Below are 24,601 nucleotides of genomic sequence, written 5' to 3' on the forward strand. Positions count from 1 at the left end.
ACAGAGACTGTGTGCCCAAGTCATAAGTGAAGCCTGACACTGCTAATTCTAAGTTCCATGTTCTTACAAGAGCCAGCAGGACTCATGGCCGACAAGCCCACCATTCTGGGACCTTTATAATAACAATAACAATGCCCCACACGATTCAGAGTATATGCCGGGCTCTGCTCTGTGTTGAGCATGTTCCAGGGAGCACCTTATTTGTTTTCTACAACAACCATTTAAGTTAGGGAGTCTTGCTTCTCCCATCTCATAGATGAATCAAAGGAAGCTTAGAAATAGCAAATGCACTTATCTGAGACCCCTTGGCTAGGAAGGAGCCAGCTAGGACTTGAGCTGGGGCAGATTCGTGTGCTACATCATTCCACGCACAGTAAGATCAGTCTCCTGATTCTCAAAATGGAGTAAATAGCCATTTCTGGGCTATTTGTTTTTTTCATTTCCCTGAGCCTTGGTGTATTAATTTGGCAAGGACTGCCATAACACAATAGCTCAGACTGGGCTTAAACAACAGTTTAAAAGACTTCTCACAGTTTTAGAGACTAAAAATCTGAAATCAAAGCGTTGGCAAGTTTGGTTTGCAGACAAGATCTCTCTCTTTGGTTTGCAGCTGGCTATCTTCTCCCTGTGTCTTCACATGGCCTTTTCTCTGTGCACGTGTATCGCTGGTGTCTCTCCCTCTTCTAGTAAGGACACCAGTCCTGTTGGATTAGGGGCACCCCTTATAGTTGCATTTAAACATAATCACCTCCTTAAAGGTTCTGTCTCCAAACACATTCACACTGCAGGTTAGGACTTAAACATAGGAATTCTGGGGGGGGACACAATTTGGTCCTAAACACTCAGTTTCCTGATGGCTACAATGGGGACACTATTGTACCCCTCACCCACCACTCTTCTAACTACTTTAAGGATCAAGTAAGAGGGTGAACAGAAATCATCTGGCACAGTGCCCAGTTTAGGGCAAATGCCTGATCAATGGTGATTTGCTTCCACCCTGCCTTCCAAGTAGGGTAGTGAGCAGAGGATGGAGGGCTGAAAAATGTGCTAATGCATCATCGCTCGGAAGCCAGCATCCTGCTGGTGTCAGGGGAATAACAAGTTCTTGAGAGTAAGAAAACAACTTACTGTTCGTTATGCTTCCAATTGCCACAGTTGGCATATTATATTAAAGACACTTAGAGTCGGAGAGAAGAAAGCTGCTTTGCAGGCATAAAGAACTTTACGGAAGTGGAGATTTTAGCATGCTTCATGTTGACTGACAGGATGTCTTCTCTCTAAGTGAGAACCTGTCAGGCACCATATTGTTAAGAGCTTATCAAATTTGTACACAGGATATTCTTTATTGCATCATTCCATCAGAGCCTTGCAATATTCATGTAAAATCAAATGGAGATTCATGCAAAATGCTGGACACTATGTGACAAGATCTCCATTGTCAGGTGAGGACAAGTCTCATCTTTTTAGAGCCCAATGACCAAATGACCACACTATGGAAATGTTACAAACCAAATGAAAAGACCTTTTCTTGGGTTCTAATGCTTGTCTAGGTGCCCTGAATCTCCATTTTAAAACATAGAAATACAAAGCAAAGATGGATGCCAGTTACAGTGGACACATTAAGCATGTGTCCATGTGTAACCACGAGCACCTCACGGTAAAGGGAGGTGCAGGGAGAATATGAGTCAGGGTTCTAGCACGGGTTCAATCACCGACTGTATGGGCACTTAACCTCTCTGCTTTCACTTGCCTCACTTGCAAAATGACACGGTGCACTGAATGATCTCCATGGCCCACCCAACATGGACCACTCAAATAATGCTAAGAAGGCCACTCTTCCCACAGGCAGGCCTCTCCCCTCCCCTCTTCTCTGTATACATCTGCATCATCTCCTTTGCCCACTCCCTGTGGGTCTAGAGTCTGCCCCTTCAGCCCTGACCTCGCTCTTAAGCATCAGTCCATGTCTCCCAGGGACCTGAAGCAATTCCCATTGTCACTAAAATTCAAGATGTTTAAAAATGGATGCGGGACTGTTTCTCCAATCTGTTCACTCATTTTGGCTTCTTCAGTTTTGTCAGTGGTATCCACCAAGGAATAGAGGGAATACCACAGGCCCTGGCGTCCTATCTGAGTATGAAAATGGCTTCCAGAACTTTCAGTTACTTCTTTCATTCCCAAGGATTGATTTAGTGTTTACCCTGTGTCAGGATGTTTTGAAGATACGCAGAATAACATATCCCCATTCTTCAAGGAGCTCCCTATCCAGCTGTGGGACACTGAGAAGAATAACCAACTGCTCTGAGGCAGAATGTCTCATATTTTAAATGGGAAAATACCCACCTCTCAGGGCTGCTCTGAGCTTACCAGCATAAGTTAAGCACTGCATTCCTTTTTGCTGTTTTTTCTCCCTTATCATTCCACACTAATTTCTCCCTCTGCTCCCAGGGATGGAAGGCCTAACTGCTCTCTGGCATGGCCACACACTCCCTGGCCTACACTCCTTGGACAAATGCTGTCTTATCTCTCTAGATCTCTCACAGTTCCTAACATACATAAGGAATTCAGTCAAGGATCACAGTCACTGCACTGTAAGGATGACAAACTTCAGGATAGAGAGCTCTGGAGCTCCCTGAAGACAGGGCATTTGGTTTTCTCCTCTGGCCTCAGGGCAAAGCACAGAGCCAAACACACAGTAGGCTCTCAATAAATAATAATTTTCATCCCATAACAGAGAAGGCAAGGCCCCCGATGCTCACGATTCTTCATCTAAATACAGGAACCCTCATCTCCCTCTTGCGTGTGTCGAGGAAAATTAACAACATGATTTGGATGAACAACAGGGAAGCCAGCACAATTTCCCCTGACTTTGCCATCACAATTAGTAATAGACTCGTTCTCTCATTTCTCCTTCCCTTATCTTTTCATTGTTCAGTAAAGAATGAAATGTGCTGATGAAAACTCACAAAAGGTGCTGAAGCCAACTGAAAAGGCAAAGAGAAAAAAAAAAGATTTTTAGGAAAGAGGGAAGTACAATAGTAGGAATAATAAACCAAGGCACCAGGAAAATCTCTGCCAGGTGGCCACAAACGGTTTTCTATTTCTGTCCTTGTCAAGTGCATCGTAGGATGAGACCACGCACAAATACTTCCTCTCTGACAAGAGATACTTTTTTGTGCACCGAGTCCTTCATTAGTTCTGTTATATCAGGTGAGCTCATGTTCCTCTGGGCAGTTTTATTAGCACTCTCGATCCTCAAAACCCTTAAACCGAGTCACCATCACACTGATCATTATTAGCATTGCTCAAAGTACACGTTCTAAAAACTCATATTAAAAATGCCCTGATTCATTTCCAACTAAAGAGTTTTTAGCCCAAGGAACTTGGCACATCTGTGTTAGAAATCAGTCATCTATGAAAGGCTTTTCTCTTCTGTACATTCTGTAGGCAGAGAGCAATAACCCAGCAGGTTTTCCTTTATCTTTGGAAAAAGGAGTCAAAATTCCATTTATAAAGGAATCCTTAAAATAACTTGGAGAAACATCTGGCTCTGGTGAGTGGTCCAGGTCAGGATGGCAGTCACCAATTAGTTAACCATAGGAAAACAGATGGATTTTCAAATCCATTTGTCAAGAATTATTTGCTAAGTGTCTGCTTCACATGCCAAAGCTGTGCCAGGTATCCTTGCCCCCAGGTTAATGATCACCTCACTGGGAATATGACAGTGGCAGGTGGGAAACTGATATGAACAATACAAGGCCAGGTGGTCATACTGGAGGAGGTGGTATGTGAGCTGGACCTGAAACACTGAGTAGGACCTGGAGGAAGGGAGGGAGAAGGGGAGGCATTAGTGAGGTCAAAATGTAAACAAGGGCCTAGAGTACCCTTTGCTCATCTAACTCACCTTCTACCTGGTGCCATTGTGGGCAGGTCCAGAGCCAACAGGACAGAGGCAGAGTAGCCATGACACTAATGAAGATTAAGGTCATATAATTTATAAAATGGCACAAAGTAGTTTAACTTCAATTGGTTTAGTGATGTCTTTTACCAATTCATTTTTACCTCCATTGTCTTTCCCCTTCAGAGCCAGTGGCCACTGGAGTGGCCTTGAGCATCTGCGGAGATACAGTTTTAGGGAACTTGAGGTGGGGAAACATTTTGTGGAATGTTTAGATTTAGTAGAATATATTTATGTAGAACATGATAACTTCCGAGTATAATTAAGTTATTGCTAACCATGCTAGCCTCCAAAAACATTCCTAAATGTTTTTGAGCACTGACGGTGACTCAGTGAACAGGAAAAAGTGAAATGTCCTGAAATCTTAACAATTCTGATAGGGGGGAAAATAACTTGATTGTTGTTTTCCCAAACTTGACAAAAATCCTAAGAATTTACATAAGTTACCAATAACAAGGTATGAAGCTGAATGAAACTATTCTAAATCATAAATAATAAAAATCAGTTTCAATCAACTGTGATAGAGGAAAGAATGAATAATCTTTCTATTTTCTCTATAGACAATATTACAAAATCATTCTCATAGGAATAAGTGATCAAAGAGTGTGAAACAAAAAATGTACAACTAAAGAAGCTTATCAGTTGATTCATTGATAAAAACAATGAGCCATTTCCCCAAAGCTTTTGATGTTTGTGGTATCTGTCAGCTTTTCAACTTTTGTAATTTGTTATGATTCCTTTTTTCATTCTAAATTGATAATTTTATGCCTAATTTTGAATTCTTTCACCTAAAGCGGATCCCCTAAGATCACCAGGATAACATACATGTTATTTAAAAAGCATGTAAAGGCACAGTAAGGGCCCAGAGAAGAGATCTCCTAAGTCAGCATGAGGTGCTAGAAAAGAGGACACATGAGGAGAGAAAGGGTAGCATTTAGGCAGGTGTCCCCCAAAATGACAGCTCAGCAGGTGGGCCAGGGCCATCTGAGGGCCAACCAGGTAGATGGTTGGGTTCTGTTTCACCCAATAACACAGCCTTCCTTGTTCTCAAGTAACTGAGGCCCTTTGAATCCTGCACCTTCTATCCATGATTTTGTGTGTTGTCATTTTCTCTGTTTACTGAAGAATATGTTTTCACTTGCCAAAAATTTTTAAATGAATGTCATCACTTTTTATATGAGTGGCAACCATGGAACCAACATATACTGTTCTAATATTTGCTCCATTATTAACACTCATGAAATGAGACTGTTGTTCCTGAACCTGTCCTTGCTGAAAATCTCCATCACAGGCTTTCCAGGCATCCTCAAATCGGAGCCTGCTCAGTTCCTGTCTATGCCCTCCTGAGCAAAGAGCCCCTTTATAAAGGGGCTGCCCCATCACCCACCCTCCACAGTGATAACTAACCCCTGATAAACATGTTGCTATCGGTTCATATATCTTTTTCCAGAGTATACACAAAAAGGAAATTAAACAAGGAGAAAGTGTGTGATTGTCTATGGGCAAACATTTCCTTTGTAGAAGGATCCTAGATTGTGCCTCTAAAAATGAAAAAAGAACTAACATTTCTTGTGTACCTGCCATGTGCTACACATTATGTTATAGACATTACCATATCTATTTCTCATTCCAACCCGTGCAATAGATGTCATTATCCTTGAGAAGTTAATTAACTTGCCTGAATCACACAGCCCGCTAAAAGTGATTGGATTTGCTTGACCTGAAATTCGGCTCATTTCAGTAGTACATCCATGCCTCCCTGGCTTCCCCTTTTGGGTTTCTCTATCTCCAAGTCATTGAACATAAAATAGTGCCACACTTTGCGTAAAAAAAAAAAAAAAAAAAAAAAAAAAAAAAAAAAAATCACTTTTCAGTGAAAATTCCCCAAAACACAGGAGTATCACTAAGATGGCTACTTGTCTTTCTCATTGGCCTATTCTTAGTTAAGCCATGTCTTTGAGTTGATCTTCAGTTGCAAGTATGGAGGAAAACCTCATTTTAAATCAGCATTTGGCCAAGAACAAGACTACCTTTTCAAGGTTTACCCCACACTCAGTGTTGACGAGCCATCCTTTAAAGGCAGCGGGAATGGCAGGGTTGAGAGATTTTAAACCAGGCACCACAAAAGCTCCTATTGAAAAAGAAGAACAGAATCCCCTGCCTCCTGCGGCAGATGCCATTCACTCCAGGGACTGGATGTCAGCACAAGCCCAAGCACATTTCATTCATCCTTGTCCAACCCCAGGGAGCCAGGGCACTTTATTCAAGGCAGAATTTTCAAAGCGTCTACCATCCTCCCTCCTTGCCATCTCCCTCCAGCCAGGTGGCCACCTGATTCTGATTGATCCCATCAATGTTTCTTCTCACAGCTGAATTTCACAAGCATGTGAGGAGTCTCAGGTGTGGGTTTTCCCCCCCCAGTGCTTCTAATAAACCAGGTCCTCACACTTGCAATAAAGCCTGCTTCAAGAGACTCTCCCTGGCTAGCCGTGCAGCCCTTCAGCAGATGATCCCACTCTTCGGGGACTTTCAAAACTTCAGGATCTGAAAATCAGACGCCTGGAATGACAGCAGATGACATGACCCTAGAGGAAATTTGCTTCCCTTTTTTGTGGGATGTCTGCTGCTTTAGAATTCTCAGGGGGACACTCTCCTGGCTGAAGGAATCTTCGGGGGATGAAAGCAAGGAAGATAGAACCAAGAGATTTCATTATCATCACTGGCAAGGGGTTTGGGTGCGGGAGTCTTGCCTGGAAGGCCCCCTGCTGTCCTGGGTGCCATAATTCTAGAGATTTAACAGCCACGGCAGACCTGCTGTGATGGGAAGCCAGGATGATCAAGGGTAGGCAGCCTCTGCAGTGTTAGGAAAGCTTTCAAACGATACAGCTTCCTCAGCCTGAAAAGGCCAGGACTCAGAAACAATCCAATCAAAGTCTCCTAAGATAATGATGAAGGGAAGTGAGAAGTTGTACATGGCCTTGTTCAGCTAACCCTACACATGAGGACTGGGGAGCAGGCTCCAAATTGGAAGGAAGCCATTTGGGAACAATTGAAAGGAAATATAACCTCACACAGCAGGTAGGAAACTTATGGGACTTACCAGCCCTGGAGGTGGTATAGGCCACTTATAAATAGACTCAAAGCACATTTAGAGGCATTTGTGAAATAAGAGATTCACTGTAGATCACTGAGGAGAAGGCAAGGTGTCTGACTGGGGTTTACCATAATCGTTTGAAACTGACCTAATGTGCAGTTACTAAACTTTTTGTCCCATGGCACACAAGATGGATGGCATTCACAAACACAACACACACTCTCCATGGTATCTCCAAATTTTGGCTCCTGGCATAAACAACATATGAGCAGTACCTCCACCACTTTATCATTTACTCAAGCAATAACACCTAGAATGCATGTGAATCAGAGTAACATAGGAGGCCTATAACCTGAAATTTGTTAGAGCACAGATTATTTGCAAATTTCACTTAAATAATTCCACCAGCTTCTTTCTCTTATGCATGTTCCAACTCAGGAGCGTGCTAAGATCCAATGATGAGACCTCAAGTACAGAGAAGTAAACTGGGTCTGGAGTGACACTGAGATGCTCTAGGAGGAAAGGAAACATGGCCGTGGCTTTCAGTATTGTTAAACTAACATAGCAGTATAGTACCTGGCAATAACAAGTGCTCACAAATATTCATTTAATTTACTAATTACCCAATAACAGTAGTCTCTCTCACTTGCCAACCCCAGCCCATCGGAAGGATGTAAAAGCAGCGTCAATCATAATGTCCCCCCAAAACCTGGTAACATTAGGGTATGATCCAAGTTGACCTCAGTCTTTAGGGAGACTGCTCAAACAGATCGAGAGCACTGGTCCACTAGCAAGTCTTGCTCCAAGCATGTCCTTCCAAATAGGCATAGTACCACTGCCAGGAGCCAAGACTTCAAGAATAGGAGCCTAGTCCCTAGAAGGAACAAGAAAGGAGCCAAGCTGCCAACCAAGTCAGCAGACCATAGATCTGGTCTCTGGATGTGGTAACAAACCGGAAAACCCAACCAAAACAAAACATTGTTATTATATGGGAAGATTACTGAATATCGGGACCTAGGGCCCCAACTGGGGTGAGCCCATGTTAATGAGTGACCCAAGGCAGATCAAACAACAGGTCTGCAGATGATTCCATGGCAACAGGTTTCTGAAACACTGCCAGGTATGCTCTCTACAGTCATTATGACCATGAGCAACTCTGTTATGCCACCTGAGCCTGTTTTCTAATCTATAAAATGGGCATTATAAATAGTAACTTGCAGTGTTTTTCTAAGGATTATATATCTATAACGACCCTAGAAGAGTCTTTCATATATTGGAGGAACTTGATAAATGGTGGCTATGATTATTTAATGCTTGTCAACTTAGCTGAGCCGGGTAATGAAGCTAATAATGCAGCCATGAAATTGACTCCATAGAATTTGACTGGCTTCATTGCTAACATCTTTGGTGACTATCTTGTCATGTGAGGATACCTACATCAAAAACAATATTTTGAATCTGAGGGAGGGGGTACTTCGGTCCTTCTAGAACACTGAAAATTTTGTTGGTTGTCATGGGTTGACTTGTGTCCTCTCAAAATTCATATGTCAAAGTCCTAACCCTCAGCACCTCAGAATGTGCCCTGATTCGGAAATAGAATGTTGTAGATGTAAGTGGTTAAGATAAGGTCACAGTGGAATAGGGTAGGGTAGGCTTCTAATATGACTGGTGTCCTCATCAAAAGGGGAAATTTGGACACAGACTTGTGTACACAGGGAGAATTCTACCGAAGTTCTGCTCCCACAAGCCAAGGAACTACCGGAATCTGAGAGAAAGGCCAGGAACAGTTCCTCCCTGGCACCTTCAGAAGGAACATGGCCATGCCAGCAGCTTAATCTTGGACTTCTAGCCTCCGGATCTGTGACACAATAAACTTCTGTTGTTGAAACCACTCAGTTTGTGGTGCATTGTTACAGCAGCCCTAGAAAACTCATATGTAAGTTCACACAAAATGTCTAAATGCAAATTATTAAAAATAAACCTGATGGAATCATCTTAGGAGTGTTCCCATGAGAAAGAAAGTTAAATTCCTAACTTATTTAGCAGTCAAATTTTGTCTAGATGGAATGGTTTAGTCTTTCTGAAATCATTAGTGACTTATTTGAGACTGATTACTTTGTACAGCACGTTAGGATGAGAAACAACCAATTTTGAAAACTCCCAAACCTTCCTACTGAATTACATGAATTCATGAGCAAAGACTAAAAAGAACCGGAAGAACCCAAGAGCTTTGGTATTAAGTAAGCGTGGCATATGGTGATTCTATTTGGAAGATACAGATATAAATGTATAGACACAGACACCCACATCCACACATATACACACATACACAAAATATGAGCTATATACACACATATATAGGTACTCATATATTATCTTTTTAAAAAGATACATATATATATTATCTTTTTTATAACATCTCTTTATAATATATATGTTATCTTTTTAAAAAGATATATTCATGGAGGTATACACACATATATATGTACTCACATATTATCTTTTTAAAAAGTTTTTACTTATTTATTTTGAGAGAGAGAGCAAGTGAGTAGGGGAGGGGCAGAGAGAATCCCAAGCAGGCTCCACACTGTCAGCACAGAACCCGACATGGGGCTCGATCCTATGAACCAAAATGTGAGATTGTGATCTGAGCCGAAACCAAGATTTGGACACTTAACCAACTGAGCTGCCGGGCGCCCCTTCATACATTATCTTTAAAGCTATGCTGTCTTCTTGATGTTGGAGAAAATCATCAGCACAGTAAGATGCGTTGCATGTTTACCCTTCAGCCTCATGTCCTGCCTCGTGTCTAGGCCGGCTCACGTGTGCTGCTCCGAGAAGCACCTGTTATCAAAGGGCCTACCCCATCCCTGTTGATTCTGAGGGGCAAACTGTTACCGAGAACATGCAGCCTCTAAAAACTGGACCCAAAGAGCTAAGGGCCCAGAAAATAACTGCACTTTAGATCAGGTGATTTGGAAGGGAAAAGGGGAGACTGAAAGCAACTGAGAGAGGGGAAGAGATTGATTCTTTCCTCACAAATGAAGTCAAGATTATTCATTCTTGCCCTTTTTTAAGGACAATTAATAAGGAATTTCTAAAACTCAGAATGTCGAAATCATTAGTGGCTGATCACTTGAAGCAAGAATGCAGCTGTTATGATTAATGGCTGAATTTTAAATACTTCAGACAGATCAAAGAGCTCTCCCACACCACCCTGCTTGTCATATGTGCCTCCCCAGGATACTACAGACTGTGATGGCATCTCAACAGGTTCTTTCCTCACCAAAATGTTGTGTAATTCCCCCCGAAGAAATCCTCACTAAAATTCAAATTCACTCATTCATCAGACAGCATGAGGTAGGAGGGTAAAGTAGAAAGAGTACTTATGAATTTAGAAGGGAAAAAAACAGCTTTTGGTCTTTGCTCTGCCATTTTACACAATCTTAGGTATACCATTCAAGTACTTATTTTGTAACCTGAAGAATGGAAGTGGGGATGATAAAGCCTTCCTTTCCTGATGGGTAGTTGATTCGTGCAAAATATTAAGTATTATTCAAATATAAAGTATTGGTACCTGCTATGATCTCAAGGTCATTTCAGGCTGGTAGGCACATAAAGTCATTTCACAAATAATCAGAATTTCAGGTGGAGAAAAGGAAATAGCAGAGAGGTGGAGTCACTTACAGCTTGGGGGGTGGTGAAGAATCCAAGAAGGCTTCATGGAGTAAGTGATATTTGTGATACAAGGCAGCTGAGACTTGGAGGTCATGGTTTCTGAATTTTGCTGAGTTTGGGGATCCAGAAGGGAAACCAATACCAGAGAGGGAAAGTGAAACCTTCCAATTCCCTTGTCGAAGCAGGAACCCAGTGTTCTTGTTAAGCCGCCTGAAAGCATGGCAAAAATAGAACAGGTCAAGCGTGTCTCCATATCAAACCATTTCCATCTCTCCAGCGTTACTAAAAATGAAAGTCAGGGCAATCATCTGGATGGGGATGATATGCCCTTGTTCTTGTCTATCAGATCCTTTAAAGCCCAAAAAAACCCTTGCAATACCTCAGATGAAGGAAAAGGAGACTGCCATGGTGGGTGACTCTTTTTTTAATTTATCTAAATAGAGAATAGTAAAATCTAAAGAAATAGTTAAGAAGATGGAAACAATGGGGGAGCGTGACTGGCCCTCTTCCCTTGGAGCATGATGAGAGTAACCTGGACTTTCCATTCCAATACACCCTCTGCACCTCTCTCAGGTTCATCTCCTTAAAAGCCAGTTTTGATCACATCACCATTATTCTCAATGGACATGGCTCCCGGGTGCCTACAAAATTAAGCTCACATTTTTTAAAATTAAAATCCTCCACAAGAGGATCCCAACCGATTTTTCCAACATTACCTTCTTTCTTTATCTTCACTATATCTTCCCTTTGTTCCAGCCAAACTGGATGACATGCTCTCCCTGAAAGTGCTCTGAACTTTCCTGCTCCCTTCATGTTCAGACTCTTGTTCCCTGGTCCTTAAAGCCTCTGTCCTATATATACCTTGCAAAATCTTGGCCATTGTTCTAGGGCCAATTCAAATCTCATCCCCATCCAATTAAAAAAATAACAACACTGAGCCCCTTCCAGGAGCTCCTTCCATTTTGTTCACTGAAGATGCAAAGATGAGTGGCATCTGTCCTGTCTTCTAGTTGCTTCCTAAGAGAAGGGAAGGCAGACGCATAAACAATTAACTATAACACACTGTGCTTCTATGTGTAATGCATCATGTAGACACAGACAGACTCTTAAAATATTAATTGAAATGGGAAGGCTCGGAGAGGTGGTGGCATTTCAGCTGAGGCTATGAGGAGCAGGGGATTTCCAGGGAATGACAGGAAGTAAGGGAATGGTGCCTGCCAAGGCACAGAGTCAAGTGTAAAACATGATCAAGAACAAAGGCAGGTTCAGAGTGTTCGGAGCCCAAAGTGTGTGGATCAGGAGTAGGCCATGACTCTGGAAAGCAATTCTGGGACCTGGTCTGTCGGGGTATGCCAAGATAGAGTTTGGACCATAACCCATAGATGTGGGGGTCTTTTAAGGGTCATTTTAGGATTGATGTCTGATATTACATGTTAGATGTTACCAGGTAACATCTGGAAGCAGTATGGAGGGCAGACTAAGCACAAAGATAACAGTTAAGAAGCTATTGTTATAGTCCACACAAGACATAGTGGGAAGTTCACATCATAACAGAGGCAGTACACATAAAAAAGAAGGGACATGTACAAGACATCTATTAGGTTTCCTAATCTATCCCTCATTCTCGAGCAGATATTATTTCTCCCTGCTATTTCATTTACACCACAACTCACATCTTTACATTTATTAGCATTTTTGGCTCATCTTGCTGTTTTAAGTTTTATCTTCCCAGTATTAAACCAAAATTTCCTGAATCTGAATTATGATAGTTGCTCAAGAAATGGGTGAAGGAATTTGTAAAAAACTATCTTGGGATTGTCCAGTTGCCAGAAATAGAAGCCCACTCAATATAACTTGAGGAAAGGGAGGTTTGTTAATTAGGATACAAGCATAGCTCATGGAAGGCAGGGACAAGAAACAGAACAAGACCTCGAGAAGGAACTTCCAGGTTGGAGACAATTATGAACCATCTCTTAGGCTCAAATTCTCAAAAGAGAAGATCTGACTCTGTATCCCAGGTCCAATCAACTGTGGCAGAGAGGGATAGGATCACATGATACAAGCATGGCAAAGAAAGCCCACCCCTAATGCTAGTGTTGATCATTGCTTGCCTAGGTTAAGACATCTTTCCTAGAGATAATTTTCAAAATACTTCACAGACAGTGGTCTCAACTATTCATAAACCACAATCCTGTGACATAGGATTTTTACTTAATCTCCCTTTACAAGCAAGTTAAGAGGGTCAGAGAAGTTAAGTGATTTGCTCAAAATCACACAGGAAGTTGTCTGTAGGATCTAAATCTAGGAATACACATCCCTCAAACCCTAGACTGTTTGTTTTCAGAATGATTTTTTAAATGTTTATTTATTTTTCAAAGAGAGAGTGCAAGTGGGGGATGGGCAGAGAGGGGACAGAGGATCCCAAGCGTGCTCTTCACTGACAGCAGTGAGCCTGATGTGAAGCTCAAAGCCACAAACTGCGAGATCATGACCTGAGCTCAACCGCCACCCACACACCCCAAACCCGTTTTGATCAGATATATAATGTTTCAAAACATTCATAACTCATTCATTCACAGAAAAATATTTGCAGGGCACTTATACGGACACATTTATAAGAACTAAACCCTGTGCTTGGAATGTGCTTGGGATAGGGTGGGGGGTAAATTTTTTAAAACAAACCATTTTACTCATGCTGATCACAGAAGACAAAAGATTATCTTTCAGTTTACCACTCAAGAAATGGGCCTGGTGGGAAAGTGGTTGTATTAAAGTACTGAAACTTCTCTCCAAAGTTTCTATAATTAGTTCAGGTACTTAGCAATATTCTAAAGTTATTTTATTCGGCAATAATATTTAAGATTAATATATTCTTTCTGGTATCTATAGTAACCAGTCTTTCGGCGTAGTATTAAGATTGGGGATTTATTTATATTTAGGCTTCACCCAAGAGGAAGATTTTTGTATAATTTATTGTTACATTTAGAGAGCATAAAACCTTTAGGCCACAATGTGTAGTTAATATTCAGAATTAAGTCAGTTTATTATGCATCAACTGGTAGGTCAAACTCAGCTTTGTGTGCTATAATTTATAATACAGGTTTTTGCCTGAAGCAACATGGAAGCCCTGGAGCAGTGCTGTGAATTATTACAACTAAATCGGGCACTACCTGCCAAAATATACACTATTGCTTGTATTTCTAGTGCGCGGAGACTATAAACATGATTTCCGAGAGCTCTGTGCTGCAAGGACATCTAAATAAAATATCAGTTTCGTGACCGGTGTCAGCATTAAGAAACTTCTTTCCTTTATTTGCAGCTGCTGCAAGTCCCGGTTTCTGTGGCAATTCACTTCTTAGCCACTTACAAAATGGCAGTTTACGGGTTTTATGACTACACAGTAGAAGCATATTTCTCTCTTTTAATGCGTGCACCAACTACACTGCAGTACATTTATGATCATTATTAAAAGTGTATTTGAGAAGCAACCTTAAATATGGCATTTAATAAGCCAAAATATTTTAATAAAAGGTTCAGTGCCTACTTAAACTATATTATGAATGTCTTCTGTTGAATACCGTTTGCGTTTTTGATCACTGTTCGCCCAACTCCTGGGCGAAGATTGCTAAACTAAAACACGGACAGGCTCTTTTTGAATTGTGGGTTTCGAGGGTCTCATTTCCAAGAGATACTTTATGCTCTGCACAAAGGTAGCAAATGCGGTCACCTCTTGATTATGTGTGAGTGGACTTCCTATTCTAAAGATCTGTAAAAAATTACAGAAAACAAATTTAATCGACATCACAAAGTAGGAAAAGGTTAAGGAAACTCTGGAACATGAGATCTGTCTATCAGGCCTTTTGCACGATGTTTACAAAAAGCACACAATCACATTTTTTTTAATTGCTGAATTCTAACCTAGCCTCTCCCAGAGAAGGTCAAAGTCCAAAACTAATGTTAGAAACATGTTAAAGCTCAGCGAGTGAAAAATTACATCACTAATTCCAGGCACTCTGGAAGTGGGGTAGATTTCAGCAATACCTGTCTCCCTCTTCTCTCTGAAGGGAGCTGCCAGGGGTACCTGCTATTGGCATCACTGGGAAAAATTTAGCCAGAGAGGAAAAGACAAGGGAAAACAGATTTGCCCTAATAAAAATTATACATTTCTTACAATCATTATTATCCAAAAGTCTTCAAAGGAAATAATGAGGGCAAAGATTCTGGGTGGCAATGAGTTTGCCACGTTCAAGGAACACCAAGGAGGTCTGTATTTGTAAGGAAAGGAGTTCTAACTCAAACTTTTAATGAACTTTTTAGTGTCGGATACCAAATTTTAGTAACTTCTAGCAATTTATATTGTAGGAGTCTAATAAGTAAAGTCCTTAGTCCTATCTAAAAATAAAAGTGAAAAAAAGAGAAACTAAGAAAATATTTCCTACGGACACAACATTTGCCCATAAAACTCAAAGAAAAGAGCTGGACTTTTAAATCAAACCCTTGTCTATTAGGAAGTTGGCTATAGCCAAGATTTCAGAATCACCAGGCAGAGCCAGGTACCCTCACTCTTATTTCCAGTTAGTATACCAGATGTTGCCCATAGCCAGGAACCTGGCTCATAGATGCTGCTGAGCTGGGATATCTGGGAATGCCCTGGAGAGACATAATCCATGGTATGATACCAGCTGTCTCATGTGATGCAGCAGAGGGGAGGCAGAGAAGCAGAGAGAGCTGTCCAAGCAACAGTGGTCACCTGGTTGGCTCAGCTGGATGACCTTTAAGGTCATTCCAACACCGAAATTCTATACACCTATACCTCCTGCCTAAAAGGACAGGGAAGTATCATTCAGTAAGCAAGCGTGCAAAAAGAACCTTCCCCACCATGGCACATTGCCTCCAAAATGGCAGAAAGCTGCTTAAAAACAGTGATTGTATTTAATATGTGTTTTATATCCTTTTGGCTTGAGTATGAAGCACACAGGTGTGGGAAGAGACCACCCCTTTTGGTCACAGCAGCCCATCCCTGTCCCCAGAGGTGCATTTGCTTCCTATCACCTGCAGTGGGGACTCTGAATATGCAACTGAAGGTGAAATTTGGCTCATGCCATGAACACTCTTGCTTGCCTGACTGAAGAAAACAGGTGTGTGGCCACCTCATGTAAGGGAACTCACTGCTCAGCAGGCCACGTGACTAGGCAATCTGGAGCAGGTGTGCAGCCTGGCAGGCAGACCCCAGACAAACTTCTGGAAAGATATAGGACAATGACTGCAGTGTGCTAGCTGGCTGCTCTTTTGTGTTGCCTCACAAACCTCGAGGTTAAGAAGGTGCTAAAACTTTTGCTATTCTAGCATCAGAGAGAACTGCAGGTAGCAGCCAGTAGGTTTGGGGTCAGAGGCAGATGGTCTTTGGGCAAGTAATCACTAACTTAGGAGTCTCCATGCTTCAGGAATTCCCTAAGGTTTACTGAGACTCCATAATTCCATTCTTCACATATTCGACAAATACTCTGAGCACTGCTCAAAGTAGCTTTAAAAATCTTACATTAACCACCTGTCATGTTTCCTACATTTACTAAAAGATCACTTTATATTCTTTTGACTTGGCCTGGGATTGTAATATTTTCTGAACTCCCCACCAGCATGTTTGTTCCTATTTTAATATTTTTTTAAATCAGAAGTCTTACAATTGTGTCTTTGTCCCTAAAAATCTATAATGTGGTGCATATCAAGTATAATTATTTGATAGTATCTTAGCAACTAAAAATATCATATTTCAATCAATTCTTGTTGGCCATGATTAGCTTTTATGAACAAGAAATTCTGATTAGGGCCCTTAAAAAAAAGAAATGGGAGAAAGAACAAACTACTGATGCATGCAACAATATGCTGAATCTCAAATATATTAAGTGAAAGAAACCAGACACCTAAGGCTACATCCTGTATGATACCATTTATACGATATTCTTGAAAAGACAACGCTGAAGGGTCAAGAACAGATCAGTGGTTGCCAAAGCCTGGAGGGAAGAGGAAAGTTTGATGAGGGAATATTTGGGGATGAGGGAATATTTGGGGATGATGGAACAATTTGGATCATGATTGTGGTGATGGTTGCATGATAATTTAGTTCCTCAAATCTCTTAGAGCTGTATACCAAAAAGGGTGAATTTTTCTGCATGTAAATAAATGAAAAGTGAATAAAGAGGAAAATTATTTTCAAATTAAAGAATTGTGTTGTTGAGTATGCACAAACAAGTGGGGCAACGAGGGCTCAATTATTATTGCACTGTGTATGACAGACAAATCCTTTTTAAAAAAAGTGTTTATTTATTTTGAGAGTGAGCAAGAGAGCAGAGGAGGAGCAGAGAGAGAGGGAGACAGAGAATCCCAGCCAGGCTCCACACTGTCAGTGCAGAGTGTGAAGCAGGGCTCAAACTCATGAACCGTGACATCACGATCTGAGCCGAAATCAAGTCAGATGCTTAACTGGCTGAGCCACCCAGGCTCCCTGACAAATCCTTCCTAAATAAAAGTTCACAGTAGTAGAAATGTTTGGGAACACTAAGACTAAGGGAAGGCCCATAGTTTACATTAAATATCCTCAGATTTCCAAGACAGGACTCATAGTCATGAAGCTGCTCCAGCACGTTTGTATCCTCAGACACATCCGGAGAAGAGAAGAGAGGGAAGCTAACCCCCTTCACCCTATCTGCATGAAAAGAAAAAGAGTCCCCTGCAAAAAAAGAAGGGATTTCAACTTACCAGAAAGTGAACTCCACAAGGGCAGGGAGTTTGAATTACATATTAATTCATAGCTAGGACCCTAGAAACTGTCAGACACATGAAAGCACTCAAAAATACAGTTTGGAATGAAGGAGTTGCAACCGACCTGCCTACATTTATTCAAATGATCATTGTCCAATTCCACACAACATGGCTATATCAGAGAAAATCTAACAAAAGAATGGTGGATTCATAGTGGAGTTTGAAAGCAAGGCAGGGTGACAAAAATAAAGAGAGAACTCAAAGTCAGTGTGGTGAGCAAGAATGGAAACTAAAATGGCCCATGTGATTCTTTGATCTGGATTTAAGTCCTAAAAAGCTGAGGGATGGGCTTCTGCTGTATGCAGGGGGAGGGAGAAAGATCAATCGCTTCATGACCCTGAAAGGCTAAAGCTGATCTTGCCAGGACCCAGGAAGGGCTGCCTCAAATCTAAATCAGAGACTAGGAGAGTTTCACCCACTGACTCGGGAAAGCAGAGAAGAAGGCTGACATCCACCACACGAAGGTGAAGAGTCACCTGCAAGTAGTTGGAATGTCCAGTTTGTGCCATGGAAATCTGTGAGTCCAAATTCACAACTTTTATATTGTATATTTTTTATTGTGTGGCCCCTATCCTAGCTGGGAAATTAACATAAACACGCACTGGAACCCAGGGAGCCCAGGTAAAGGCAACCACCAAGTTACTGTCAGCCTACTGGACTCCCACAGAAAGCAAGCCCCCAGAAATGGAACAAAATTAGAGATAATGCAAAGTAAAACAGAATCATGGAAACAGTCCACTGATGCAATTGTTGTGCCTAGATACAATAAAGTAATTTGAAAGAGGCTTTAAAAGAATTATGATTGAGGAATTCACAGCAGAGGCAGATTTACTATAAGGTTAACGGAGTTAAAGTTGTAGGGCTTCTCACTGACACTGGCCCTTCCTGAAGCCGAGAGGGACCCTAGCAATGTACTCACACAGTCTCATGTTTTCATAAAATCTGTAAAAGGTTTTTTTAATGTTTATTTATTTTAGAGAGAGTGTGTGTGTGAGTGGGGGAGGGGCAAAGAGAGAGGGAAACAGAAGATCTGAAGTGGGTTCTGTGCTGACAGCAAACAGCCCCATATGGGGCTTGAACTCACAAACCATTAGATCACAACCTGAGCCAAAGTCAGATGCTTAACCAACTGAGCCACACAGATGGCCCTGTAAAAGATATTTTAACCTTAACTGGTTAAGACCACTTTCCTTTCTGCCCTTATCACACTTCTATCTTTATTTGAAGGCATTGGAATGTCAATGGGCCATTTAGTTTGGATTTAGTGAAACATATTTATTTGGTTTATAGTCATTTCCATATAGTGACATGAAAATACAGGGCCAGAGATCGGATCCCAATATAAATTTGTCCTATACACCTGACCCACAAACAAGTAGAAAAGAAAAAATAATTGAAAGTTATAGAGCCAGATGCTAATATGTAAAAAATTCTTTGAATTCTTACAGCTTGGTTACGAAAAAAATTAGAGGTTTTCCCAAATTTGACAGCAATTCTTAAAATGTAAGATATTGCCAAAAGCTATATATAAAGCTGAAGCTAATTTTTATAAACCACAAATGATAAAAGTTATATTTCAATCAAATATGTTAAAAATGGCTAAGTTATATTTTTATTTTCTCCTTTAAAATAATATAAACTTGTCATATAAAGAGGAGATCAACCATAGAGATGTGTCGGCAATTAATAAATAAAAGTATATTGTTATTTTTTGGATTTTTTGTGATGTTTGTGGTATTTTTCAGCTTTTTGAAGTATTTTTGTGTTTTGATTTTTTTCTCATTCCAACTTAATATTCACTATTGTACTCAATTTTGTATTTGTAATTGTGTATTCTTTTTCTTAAAGAGAGGCCTCTCAAAATGGACAACCTTCAGATTCCACAAAACCATGATGTGCCCCTGGTTTAAAAGTTAATAGCAGGAATAGAAATTATATGGCAAAAATAGGGCAATAGGAAAAAGAAAAGATATGAAGAATCAAATATGAAATCTAGAAATAAAAATAAAGAGTCAGTGAAAAAATTCAGTGGAAGAGTTGAACACAAAACTAGACAGAACCACTGAGAGACTAAGTGAATTATAAAAATAAATTAAAAAAAACTCTCAGCAACACAAAGAGGCAAAAAATATGAAAAAGAGTGAAAATACATGGAGATACAATAATTTCTAACACATATATTAAGAGTTCCAAAACATGCAAATAGAAAGAATGGAGAAGAGTCAATATTCAAAGGGATAATACTTAAGAATTCTCCTGAATTGAAGATACAAGTCTTCATATTGTAGGAACCTACAAAATCCTGAGAAGAATAAATTGAAACAATGCACACCTATACACAGAGTTCTAGCACAGTCCATTTATGACTTTAAAAGCCATTAAAGACAAAAAGAGAAATTAACAAGTAGCAACAATTAGGCTGACTAAAGACTTCCTACAAGCAACAACAGATGTCAGAGACGATGGAACATACTATCCAGCTAAACCAGCATTCAAGGATGAATGCTAAACAATGGCATTTTCAGAAAAAGACTGAGAAAATTTACCACACACAGATCCTTTTGGTAAGACCTACTAATAGTATACTTCAGGAGGAAAGAAAGTTAACCCAAAATGAAAAAAAAGGACTTTAACAAGTAATGATAAGCAAAGATAATGCAAAACTTGTGGATACATCTAAATAAGCATTGATTGAAAATCATAGTAATAATAATGACAAGAATGAGAAGAAATCAAGAATAAAATTAAATACTGGAGTAAAATAAAATGGAAAGCATCAGGGAGAGATCAAAGTTTAAATCCCTACATTGTTCAGGAGGAGAGTGAAGGTAATGAATGAGGGTTAGAGTCTACTAAGTCACAAATGCATATTAATATGGAGGCCAATAACCCTCTATATGGATAATAGCCAGCGACAGGAAATAATAGTAGACAATAAAAAATTTACAATAGCAAAAGATTAAATAATTAGGAAAAAAACTTAATAAGAAATATATAAATCTATATAAGCAAAGCTTTAAAATCCTCCCAGAAGCCACAAAATAAATGGAAGGAATCCATTCTTGGATAACATGTTTCAATATCATAAAAACTGCCAGTTCTTCCCGGGTTAATTAAAAAATTCAATGCAAGCTCAATAAAATTCCAACAAGCATTTTTAGGAAGTTAGGCAAGTTGGCATTAAGTTCATAGAGGGAAATAAACATGTGTGGATAGCCAAGAAAACACTCAAAATGAGAAAGGGACAGAGAAACAGAGGGAGAGAGAGGAGGAGGGGGGAGGAAGAAGAGGAAGAAGAGGAGGAGGAAGAGGATGCAGAAGAAGAAGGAGGAGGAGGAAACAGAAAAACAAAACTACAAAGGGAAGCTAACTCTGTCAGACATAAAAACATAATGTAAAGCCTCTAAAAATAAAATAGTGTGTTTGCTTAAAAAAATAAAATAAAATAAATAATAAACCAGTGTGGTACTGGTCCATGAATAGACAAATAGACTACCCAAATAGAATAGAAAGTCCAGGAATGGATCCAAACACATGTGGAATTTTAATATATGATAAAATGTGGTATCTCAAACAAAAGAGTCAAAGATGAATTTTTGAATAAATGGTGCCAGTGAGAACTGAGTTGCCATTTGAAACAAGATAAAATTAAATCTGTGGTTCATACAATAGACAAAATAAATTATAAATGGATTAGGAGCATAAGTTAGAAAATGGAACCATGTAAATACTAAAGAAAATATGAATGTGAATTTCTCTTTAACATCAGTGTAGGGAAAGGCATTCTAACTATGTCTCAAAATCCAGAGATAACCAAAGGCTGATAAATTTTTCCACAGATGTTGTTTATAAAAATAATTTAAAAAATTTTCTTACTTATTTATGGAAAAAAAAAAACCATAAAGTCGGAAAGACAACTGACAAACTGCTACTACTTACAGCCGATATCACAAAGGGCTAATATCTCTAAAACATATTAATAACTCTTAGAAGGACAGAGTAGCAAAATACCAAAAGAAAAATGAGCGAAAGACATGAACAGACAATTTACCAAATAGAAAAATATATAAATGTGGCCCCCAAATATAAAAAAAGATATTGAACTCATTTATAACTAGATAAATGCCAATTTAAAAATGAGATATCATTTCTCATCTACTACATTAGTGAAAATTTAAGACTATGCTTTCTACTGACAAAGCTATAGTGAAACAGGAGGCAATCACTCTCAAACACTGTTGTGAAAATGGAAATTGCCTTTTGACGCAGCAATTCCACTTTTAGTAATTCACCCTGAAGATATACATCCAACAACACAAAAACACACTTGCAAGAGATTATTCATAGCAGCACTGTTTGTAATTGCAATAGACTGGGAACAACCTAAATACATCTAGGAGAGTACATCCACACATTGGAATACTATGCAGCTGTAAGAAAGAAAGAGGAAGATTCTTTGAACTTATAAGGAATGATTTTCCAGTATTACCTACAACGAGGACTTAGAAGCAATGACATCTCAGTAGTAAGGTGTCCACCTAGCAACCAGATCTTGATTTCAGAACATAGTCTCCAACAAAAGGAAGCAGAAATCCTTGGAGAAATGGCAGATTTCAGGACTGGGGGAAGGATAGGAAAAGGTGAGTCTGGAGCATCTTGTGCTGCCATAAAGTAAGGAAGTGATCAAGAAAATAATGGAGACATGTGAAAAGTACACACAAGCCAACTTGAAGAAATTCCCAATGGCAAATCTGAGACGTTTTGAGCAATAATATAAATATTGATAGTAACGGATTACAACCATATGGGTGGGAAAGTGAATATATAAATATAGGAATTTTAAAATTGAGTAAATATGCAAAAGAGACAGCTCTTTCCCATAGTATATTTCAACTAATAAATGTAAAAGAAATGATGGAAATAAAAAAATCACCATTTGCAAACACAATAATACTAAGTGTGATAGGCAAGAATCATCAGTGGAAGCTAAAACTGAGTAAGTGTATGATGGGAATTGGGATGTTTGCATGCCTCAAAGTAAAACCCCCTACAATTAATTTCTCAACTGCAAAATGAAAAAAAGGTAGCTTTACAATGGAAAACCTATTTTCCTCACCATAACCAAGTGACTAAATTAGCGCCAGTAATTAAACAATTGGTATCACATTGTGCTAAGAACAGTTTATGGTATTCTTGCTAAAAATACATAAGCTGAATTTAATTGTGAAGTAATATCAAACTAACTTGACATGATGATCATTCTACAAAACTTATTGGCTACTACCCTTCAAAATATCGGTAAAGAAAAAGTGAGGAACTGTCCTAGATTGGAGGAGACTAAGGAGATATCATAACTAAACGCAATGAGTGATCCTGGATTGGTCCTAGAAAAGGACATTATGGGGACAACCGGAAAAATGTAAAGAAGGCTTATAGATTAGTGATTAGTATTGTACCAATGTTAATTTCCTAGTTTTGATAATTTTACTGTGATTATCTGGGGAATAAAGAAGAAGGATATGCTGGAATTACTTATAGTGATTTTTGCAACCTTCGATAAGCCTGAAATTATTATGAAATGAAAATTTGGAAATAAAAATATATTTAAAAGATTTCATATTAAATTTTTAGAATTATCACCAAAAAAAATAAAAACAAAGAAAGTAGAGAAAAAGAAAATAGAGAGGGGCGCCTGGGTGGCTCAGTCGGTTAAGCGTCCGACTTCAGCTCAGGTCACGATCTGGCGGTCCGTGAGTTCGAGCCCCGCATCAGGCTCTGGGCTGATGGCTCAGAGCCTGGAGCCTGCTTCCGATTCTGTGTCTTCCTCTCTCTCTGCCCCTCCCCCGTTCATGCTCTGTCTCTCTCTGTCCTAAAAATAAATAAACATTAAAAAAAATTAAAAAAAAAAAAGAAAATAGAGAAAACTAAAGCAATAAGGGAGGTGGAGAGAAACAAATAAAAAGCTTGTCAAATACAAAACACAAAATAAAATAGTAGAAATAAAACCCAAGATATCAGTAATCATGAGCAAAACTAAGTCCTCTAATTAAGTGAATTTTTAACCCAGCAACATTCTGTTTTAAAAAATACATCTTTAAATCAAGGCTGAACATAAAAGTTGAACATAAAGGAATTGCTAAGTAAAGTTTGAACAAAAAAGAATTATACACACAGACACACACACACACACACACACACACACACACACACACACGTATTTTTTAGAAATACTAATGAGATAGGAAATAAAATTTATGGCAAAAAAGCATAATGACAAGAGTGTATTTCAGGATAATTAACACTAGCTGCTATAACTCACACACCTCTGAAATCCCACTGGCTTAAGTGAGAAAGTCTACTATAGGTGAGGAGACCTGCCTCCATATTGCAGCAATGTCATCTGGAAATATGGCCTCCAAGACAATCATGGTGGAGGAAGACAGAAATGAAGAAGGCCCCCCAGAGGTAACACATATCACTTCTCACAGTACATTCTGCAGGACCAGTCAGATGGCCCCAACCTAACAGCAAGGATGTAGAGTACTAACTACACCTTCCACAAAACACACACACACACACAAATCCACCAAGGATATATAGCCAGCATCAATTTGTGTATGCTCAATAGTATCTTCTCACATAAAGCAAAAGGTGACAGAATTGCATTGATAAGTTGACAAATCAACACAGCTAGTGGGAATTTTTTTCATACATCACTTAGTAAGAGATCAAGCAAAACCAAACATTAGCAAATAGACAGATATGAACAGCGCTCATATCAATCTTGGTCTAATATGATACATAAGTGTCCTGTGACCCAAGAGACAGAAAATATGCCTTCTTTTCACATACACAGAATAGTCATGAGTTGATCACCTACTAGATCACAAAGGTTGTATCTATGTCATAACTCACATTACGACTACAAAGTAATTAGAATGAAAATAAAACAGAAAAAGAAAAAAGCATAAATTTGGAAAGTAAAAATCACTTCCAGGTAACAAATGAGTTAAAGAAAAAAACTCATAATAGAGGTTATGAAATATTTGGAATGG

The sequence above is a fragment of the Panthera uncia genome (genome assembly GCF_023721935.1).
Source record: "Panthera uncia isolate 11264 chromosome B3 unlocalized genomic scaffold, Puncia_PCG_1.0 HiC_scaffold_1, whole genome shotgun sequence".
Lineage (NCBI taxonomy): Eukaryota > Metazoa > Chordata > Mammalia > Carnivora > Felidae > Panthera > Panthera uncia.